Source organism: Ascaphus truei, chromosome 15 (assembly GCF_040206685.1).
Source record: "Ascaphus truei isolate aAscTru1 chromosome 15, aAscTru1.hap1, whole genome shotgun sequence".
NCBI classification, from domain to species: Eukaryota; Metazoa; Chordata; class Amphibia; order Anura; family Ascaphidae; genus Ascaphus; species Ascaphus truei.
The window spans coordinates 41,886,896-41,896,099 of NC_134497.1; positions in this window are offsets into that span (position 1 = coordinate 41,886,896).

The window sequence follows — 9,204 nt, forward strand, 5'->3', positions numbered from 1 at the left end:
GGAGTCCTTTCTTGGAGATACGTGAGTCTATGAGAGACTGTATCTCGTATTCCTGTTGACCCAGGGTGGGAACTGGATTAGGTCTCCGAGAGGGATCCGGGAAATGAAGGCTGGACATAAATTCCTTCAGGAGGGAAACGTGAAAAACTGACGGAATTTTCATCGAGGCGGTAGGCCACAGGATTAACCTTTTCTAGGATTTTAAAAGGTCCCAAGAATCTAGGGGACAGTTTGGGTGAAGGAGACTTGAGCCTAATATTCTTGGATGACAGCCAGACCAGATCACCAGGCCTGAATGAAGGACCTTTTTGGCGGTGACGATCAGCTTTGATCTTTTGCTTGGCCACCGCAGACCGTTAGGACTTGAGAATCTTTTTCCAGGATTCTTGCAAGTTGGTGATATGAGAGTCGGCTGCAAGAACTCCAGAAGGAGAAGGTGAGAGAGGGAGACTACTGGGGTGAAAACCACAGTTGATGAAGAAAGGAGACTCCTGAGTGGACTCGTTCTTTAAGGAATTAATGGCAAATTCGGCCCATGGTAGAAGATCCACCCAGTTATCTTGTGAGTCGGAAATGAAGCATATCAGATACTGTTCGAGAGTTTGGTTCATCCTTTCAGTTTGACCATTGGTTTGTGGATGATATCCCGAGGAGAACAGGAGGGAGATACCCACTCTTTGAGAGAAAGCTCGCCAAAATCTCGAGATTAACTGGGACCCCCGGTCTGAGACGATAGAAATAGGAAAGCCATGTAGCCTAATGATTTCTTTGGAGAAGACATCCGCCAAGGTAGCCGAGTTGGGTCAACTACGACCAAAATAGTGTTCATCCCTTTGGACACTGGCAGTTCAACGATAAAGTCCATTGAAATGTGTTTCCAGGGTTGTTCAGGGATGGGAAGGGGTAGCAGAAGTCCAGAAGGCTAATGATGGAGGGTTTTACACTGGGCACAAACAGGAGGCGGAAATAAAATTGAGAATATCTTGATTCATCTTGGGCCACCAAAAAGTCTGTTTAATGAGATCAGCTGTCCTCTTGAAGCCTGGATGACCAACTGCTCTGGAGGAATGACTCCAAAGTAAGACTTTATGGCGGAAACGTGGAGCCGCGTAGAGACGTCCTTCTGGTACCCTGAACCTGCTGGGGATATGTGCTTGTGCCTTGTGAATCTCGTCCAATACATCAAAGTTGGTAGCCGAGACTATGCACTTGGCCGGGAGAATAGGTTCTGAGATTTCTTTGGCCTCGGACTCGGAGGTAAACTGATGAGAAAGGGCGTCCGCTTTAACATTTTTGGTACCAGGGATATAAGAGATGGTGTAGTTGAAGCAGGAAAAGAAGAGTGACCAGCGAGCCTGGCAGGAGCCCAAGCGGCGAGCACCCTCAATATATAACAAATTTGTGTGGTCGGTGAGAATGGCGATTGGTTCTTTGGAACCCTCTAAAAGATGTCTCCATTCCTGGAGAGCCAACTTAATGGCCAAAATTTCACGATTACCGACATCATAATTCATTTCTGCTGCTGAAAATTTCCATGAAAAAAAACCACAAGGATGGAGTTTCTCTTGGGGAGAAGTCCTCTGGGACAGAACTGTGCCAGCTCCTAAGTCTGAGGCATCAACCTCCAAAGTAAAGGGGAGGGAGGTATCCGGATGACGCAGGATGGGGGCAGAGACGAACGCCTTCTTGAGAGTCTCAAAGGCTGTGATAGCCTCTGGTGACCAGGATGAGACTTCGGCGCCCTTTTTGGTCAAGGCGGTGATGGAAAGGGCAATGGAAGAAATTTTTTTGATAAACTTCCTGTAATAATTAGCGAAGCCAAGAAAACGTTGCACAGCTTTGAGCGAATTAGGGAGTGGCCAATCGAGAACCGCCTTCAGCCTCTCTGGGTCCATGGAGAAACCTTGGCTGGAGATAATATAGCCTAGGAAGGCCGTGGAAGCCTGGTGAAACAAACACTTTTCCATCTTGGCGTAAAGACGGTTAGAACGCAGCCTGGAGAGCACAAGTTTGGTATGTTGAATGTGTTCCTCCAGATTTTTAGAAAAAATTAGGATGTCGTCTAGGTAGACAATGACAAAGGTTCCCAAAACATCACGGAAGATGCCGTTCATAAATTCCTGAAACACGGCCGGGGCGTTACACAGCCTAAAGGGCATAACAAGGTATTCATAGTGTCCAGAACATGTGTTAAATGCTGTTTTCCACTCGTCTCCCTCCCTTATGCGAATGAGATTATAGGCACCCCTTAAGTCAAGTTTTGAAAAAATAGAGGCCCCTTGGAGACGATCGAACAGTTCAGAAATGAGCGGGAGCGGATACCTGTTTTTCACCGTGATCTTATTGAGTCCGCGGAAGTCTATGCAAGGCCTTAGAGATCCATCCTTCTTCACAAAAATAAACCCAGCACCGGCAGGAGAGGTAGAGTTGCGGATGAAACCTTTCTCCAGGTTTTCTTGAATATAAGTAGTCATGGCCTCGGTCTCTGGGATGGAGAGTGGGTAAGACTTAGACTTCGGCAGAACAGTCCCAAGGATGAGGTCGACCGGGCGATCGTAGGGGCGATGAGGAGGGAGGACCTCTGCTTGTACCTTGTTGAATACGTCTAGGTACTCATGGTACACGGCAGTCAGGGACGAACGGTCGGCAGGTAGGGAGTCCAGACCAGCAAGTACCACCACGGGAGGATCCGCTGGCGTGGTATCTGTGGACGAGGGCCACTGGATTGGCAAGGTACCGGACCAATCAATGCGTGGATTGTGGAGTTGAAGCCAAGGCAATCCTAATATAATTTGTACTGAAGGGGACTGGAAAATGTCAAAGACAATTACCTCCTTGTGACCATCAGCCAGGGTCAAGGTAAGAGGAATAGACTCCCAGATGATGAAAGCCGGCTGGAGTGGTCGTCCGTCGATAGCCTCAAGGCCAACTGGGCTCTTCCTTCTGACCATGGGGATTTGATTCTCCTCTGCAAACTGCTGGTCCAGGAAATTACCGCCCGATCCGGAATCTATGAATGCTTCGACTTTTACGACAAGGTTGGGACCCTCCAGTGTGGCTGGTAGCATCAGCTTCTTTGGGAGAGTTTTGGAAGGAGAGGGGTTAGGAGAGACCGTACCCAGTAGAAGCCCCTCTACCGTTACTGGGTGTGCCCGTCTCCCGGCTTCAAGGGACAATTCTGTGGCCTCCAGTAGCGACTGACCTGTGAGAAACGACAGAGGGAGAAGAACGGGAACAGTGCCTCTCGTGTCGTCGCTCCTGCGTGCGCTGATCCATGCGTACGCTCAGGGTGATGAGTTCCTCCAGGGACGTAGGTCAGACATGAGTAGCCAGATCGTCTTTCAATGTATCTGAGAGTCCGTGCCAGTACGCAGCTGCGAGCGCCTCGTCATTCCATTGGACTTCGGCGGCCAGCGTACGGAATACGATGGCGTATTTGGCAGCAGAATTACGACCCTGAGAAACATGGAAAAGGGAGAAGGCAGCTGTCTCGCGCCGTGCAGGGGTATCAAACACAAGTTGAAATTCACGTCTCAATAAAGTATAATCTTGCGTTACTTCGCTTCTACGCTCCCATAGGGGGGAGGCCCAGGCAAGGGCATCTCCGGTGAGTAGGGCGTAGATATAAGCAATCTTAGCACGGCCAGTAGGAAACAGAGAGGGGGACATCTCAAACTGCACCTAACATTGGTTTAAGAACCCGCGGCAGTTGAGGGGGTTCCCATTATAGCGATTTGGCGAGGGCACCCATGGGCCAGGGTTGGTGTAGAGAGTAGCCACAGGTGGCGTTGAAGGCGAAGGGCTTTCTCGAAGGCCCACATTAGTTAATTGCTGGGAGACAGTGGATAGCTGAGTACTAATGAGTTGTAAAGTTTCCAGAGGAATAATTATCTCCACCATGTGTACCCACCTCAGGGGGGTCTGCGTTTGTTTGGCTCTGCATAATGTCACGCCTGTGTGCCCACAGACCAAGCTAGACCCCAGTACTGAGGTGGGAACGGTATGATACCACACACCCACAGCAGTGGGAGCAAGCCCGGAGTGTGGTATAGCGTTGCTGGGCCTGTTGGAAGAGTTGTTAGTATATACTTGCAACGCTTGGGGAGTGTCCGTGAAAATAGTCGTGTCCGTTTGCCAATGTTCGGGGGGTCCAGAGGGTAGAGTCGTCAGAGACCAAGCCAGGTCCTAGGAAGCCAGAGGTCAGCGAAGTCGTATGTGTAGCAGGGTTCAAGGGGTTACCAGAGCGCAGAGTAGTCCAGGGAGAGCAGGGGTCAAAGCCAGGGAAATCCAAAGTAACACAGGAGCAGGTATTCACAGGAGCACAGAGGGAGCACAGCATAGGACAGGTACACACAGGGAAACAGGAACTATGCAGAGCGAGGAAGAGGTGGATAGACAGGGATTATAAAGGAAGGTGCACCAATAACAGAGGGGAGGAGTAGAGAGAGAAGTGGGAGAAGCAAGAGATAGGTCAGGGAGAGAAGAGGAGGAGACAGAAGGGGCAGTCAGGGGAATGGCCTGAACAGCTTGGGAGGCGGAGACAGGGGAATCCTGATAAGAAGAGTCTGTGCGCGCAGCCCCTGTAAACTGGGGATGCGCGCGCACAGGCTGCAACACAGGCGCGGCCCGCACGGTGCAGAGGAAGACAGCAGGAGGGAGACGGAGCCAAGCGGAGGGTAACGTGGGCGAGGCCTGTGCCCGTGCGATGGCCAGCAAGGGTAGAAAGGAGCATGCACGCGCGTCCTCCATGGGCTGAGGGGGCGCGCGCACCGGACGTATCACCAGGCGCGTGGAACGCCGCGGGCATCACGCGAGGAGAAGGCAAGGGGACGGATGGCACGGAAGGATAACGGGAGAGAGGAAGAGGAAGGAATCTACTGAGTCGTCACACAGACCCAGGGCAAAACCAGATTCCCCACCAGGGGGGTCATCAACGACTGTTTAGTGGTCAGATTATATTTAAACTTTGAGGACTCCCAGACCGCCAGCGAGTTCGCAATTGCTTGGAGCGGCATCCCTATCGTTTTTCCGCATTTTTTTTGGAGCCAAATTAGATCGTGCAATTCCACTGGAGCACAACATTCTTTTTCCAGGGCTACCCACCTCCTCTTAGCTGGGTTCGAGTGCCACTGAACAATTTGGCATAATTGGGCCGCTTTGTAATATGCCAACAAGCAAGGTACCGATAACCCTCCTTTCGTTACTGGCCTTGTCAGTATACCTTTCGCAATTCGTGGGCTTTTTTTGTTCCAGATAAATTGAATAATGTGTGACTGCAGTGAGAGGATGTCAGTCTGAATTAGTGGTATTGGGAGGGCTTGAAACAGATATAGCATTCTAGGGAGCAGGTTCATTTTTACGCTATTAATCCTCCCAAACCAAGAGATGCCATAACCCGCCCATACCCTGAGATCCTCCCTCAGTGTCTTTATCACTGGGGAAATTAGCTTTATATAATGTTTTGTAATCTTTCGTGATATATATTCCTAGATATTTGATTGCGGAGGTCTGCCATTTAAAATTGAAATTTAGCTCTAACAATTTTTCAACCGGTTTTGGTAAGTTGATATTGAGGGCTTCCGACTTGGCCTGATTAATTTTGAATCCCGAGACCTGGTTGAATGTTCTCAAGATCTCGAAGACATTGAGCAGAGAGGTGAGAGGCTTTGATAACGTCAAAATCACGTTATCCGCATAAAGTGCCACCTTATGCTAGGGAAACAGACAAAAGACAGGGCGCACAACGCACATAGTGTAAACGTTTAAAAGGTAATTTTACTCAAAAGATAATATGTTCTGCGTACATCAAAGTTAAAAATATCAAGCATTGGATAAGTGGGGTTACCACACAGGGAAACAGCAGGACTCGTCTGACTTCATTCACCACCGGGAGGAAAACCAGAGACCAACGATCAGCTGACCAGGTACACGGTGAAGAGATGAAGGAGGGGTAGAGGGGGAGCCCTCTGAGTCCACGGATATCACTCACTCCGTTCCAAGATCTCGGATGTTAAGTCCACAGTGTAAGTACACATACAAGTCCCAAAGGCCAGTATAATCCTCTCGATTAGAGCTTCCACTACTACACGCCGACTGCACGCTGCTGCACCTCGTGAGTCGCCCGCTGATGACGTCACTGCTGACTCCTTCAATACAGAGCCCAAGGCAGTGCTTGCAGGACACTCGTTCACGGTGCAAACAGCCGCACGGCTTTCAGGGAGACACTGATTTAGTGAAGGCAGGGATGGCACACGGGACAGGGAGATGTTAAATGAAAGAATAACAACTATAAAATATAGTAAAATATGAGCTGAAACACACTCCAACGCGTTTCGTAACACACGGTTACTTCTTCAGGGATTAAATGCAAAAAGGGGAAGTGTACATTTTTATACATCAAGCACCCAATTAAACATAAGGTGTCATATTACTAAACCAATCGAATAGAGGTGTAGCAAAGAGCTCATTAAAGGTACATGCATAAACAGTGTTTTTATAAAAGAAACAGAACCTTTATATAATAAACAACAATGTTAAAACCATGATTAATACATTCGGCGATTAATTTTCTGAAATAGAAAAACAACAATTAGAAACATACAGGTATGAACTTCATAATAGGTAAGAAACAAACAGATGCTTAGAGATTCAATACAAAGACCAAATATCTATGTCTCTGTTTAACCCCTTAGGGGCCAACGATTTCATCTTATAGATCCAAAAGGTCTCTTGATATGAGAGGTTTTTTATTCTATCGCCTCCCATTCTCTCTTTAGAAACCACTTTGATACCCTTGAACATAAGGTTCGTGGGATCTTTATTGTGACATAATGCATAATGACGGGACAGACTATGTTTTTCGTACCCGATCTTTATATTCCTTATATGCTCTTGTATACGAATCTTTAAGCATCTTTTAGTGCGACCAACATACTGAAGGCCGCACTCGCAATTAACCAAATAAACAACATGTGTTGTGTTACAGTTGATAAAGGAATCAATAGTAAATTTCTCACCGGTGATGAACGATTTAAAAGTTTTATTTTCAGGGTGTAAGTGCTTACATATTGAACAATTACCGCACTTAAAGTTCCCAACTGGTCTCTCTCCAATCCAAGTAACAGGTCTAGTAAAATTGTTCCCCACATCGCTGGGTGCCAATGTGTTTTTAAAATTCTTTGCCCTCCTATAAATAAATTTAGGGGCAATAGAAAGGCGATCACCCAAAACTGGGTCGTTACATAAAATCGACCAGTGTCTTTTTATTATTGTCTCAATTTTCTTGTTAACTGAATTAAACGTTGTAATAAAAGGTACTTCTACCACGATACCAAGATCCCACGAACCTTATGTTCAAGGGTATCAAAGTGGTTTCTAAAGAGAGAAGGGGAGGCGATAGAATAAAAAACCTCTCATATCAAGAGACCTTTTGGATCTATAAGATGAATTCGTTGGCCCCTAAGGGGTTAAACGAAGACATAGATATTTGGTCTTTGTATTGAATCTCTAAGCATCTGTTTGTTTCTTACCTATTATGAAGTTCATACCTGTATGTTTCTAATTGTTGTTTTTCTATTTCAGAAAATTAATTGCCGAATGTATTAATCATGGTTTTAACATTGTTGTTTATTATATAAAGGTTCTGTTTCTTTTATAAAAACACTGTTTATGCATGTACCTTTAATGAGCTCTTTGCTACACCTCTATTCGATTGGTTTAGTAATATGACACCTTATGTTTAATTGGGTGCTTGATGTATAAAAATGTACACTTCCCCTTTTTGCATTTAATCCCTGAAGAAGTAACCGTGTGTTACGAAACGCGTTGGAGTGTGTTTCAGCTCATATTTTACTATATTTTATAGTTGTTATTCTTTCATTTAACATCTCCCTGTCCCGTGTGCCATCCCTGCCTTCACTAAATCAGTGTCTCCCTGAAAGCCGTGCGGCTGTTTGCACCGTGAACGAGTGTCCTTCAAGCACTGCCTTGGGCTCTGTATTGAAGGAGCCAGCAGTGACGTCATCAGCGGGCGTCTCACGAGGTGCAGCAGCGTGCAGTCGGCGTGTAGCAGTGGAAGCTCTAATCGAGAGGATTATACTGGCCTTTGGGACTTGTATGTGTACTTACACTGTGGACTTAACATCCGAGATCTTGGAACGGAGTGAGTGATATCCGTGGACTCAGAGGGCTCCCCCTCTACCCCTCCTTCATCTCTTCACCGTGTACCTGGTCAGCTGATCGTTGGTCTCCGGTTTTCCTCCCGGTGGTGAATGAAGTCAGACGAGCCCTGCCGTTTCCCTGTGTGGTAACCCCACTTATCCAATGCTTGATATTTTTAACTTTGATGTACGCAGAACATATTATCTTTTGAGTAAAATTACCTTTTAAACTTTTACACTATGTGCGTTGTGCGCCCTGTCTTTTGTCTGTTTCCCTAGCTATAGGGGTGCCGAGCCACCCCCCAAGAAAAGGCTGCAGACGCATCATATGTTCACCTATAAGGTCATATTGTTCACTATACACCATAATCACAGTGTTTATTATTGTGTTCACTTTAGTGAATTTTTCACCATATCACGTTATTAGCTGCGCACTATCACTTTTCTGTTTATTTGTCACTTTTTGTCTCAAGGTGCTGCACTATACACTGATTGATTGTTCACATCTTTATTTTGATTTGTGACTAGTTCTGTGACCATTTAAGAAAATGGTGTGGGGATTGCTGAATCTCAGAGATAAGCGACAAGAACAATTTGATCGTTTATTTTCTGAAAAACCTAGGGAAATTAAGGATGGAGTAGATTTTGATCTCACAGTGAATGAGCATTTTAAAATCCTTAAAGATTTGTTATTGAAGGATAATAAATTGTGGCTTGAGAAAACGACCCTACAGATATATATTGATTGCCAAAGAATCCCTAGAGGGTTACGAGTTCTCAAGCCACCTACCTTTGGCAAAGAAAATGAGCACTTCATGAAAGAGTGGAACCGAATTTTAGACGAATGTTCCGTAGACTTGATGCGCTTAATTATATTTGAACGCAACAAGTCCATTTTAATGATTGAAAAAGAAATTTTTAAAAACAATAAAAGTGATGGAGCCTATAGTAATTGATAAAGATTGCTCTAAAATTGAAGTAGAACTCCTCTCTAAATTAGAAAGCACAGGTGATGAAATTGTTAAAAATAAACATGAAAAATTTC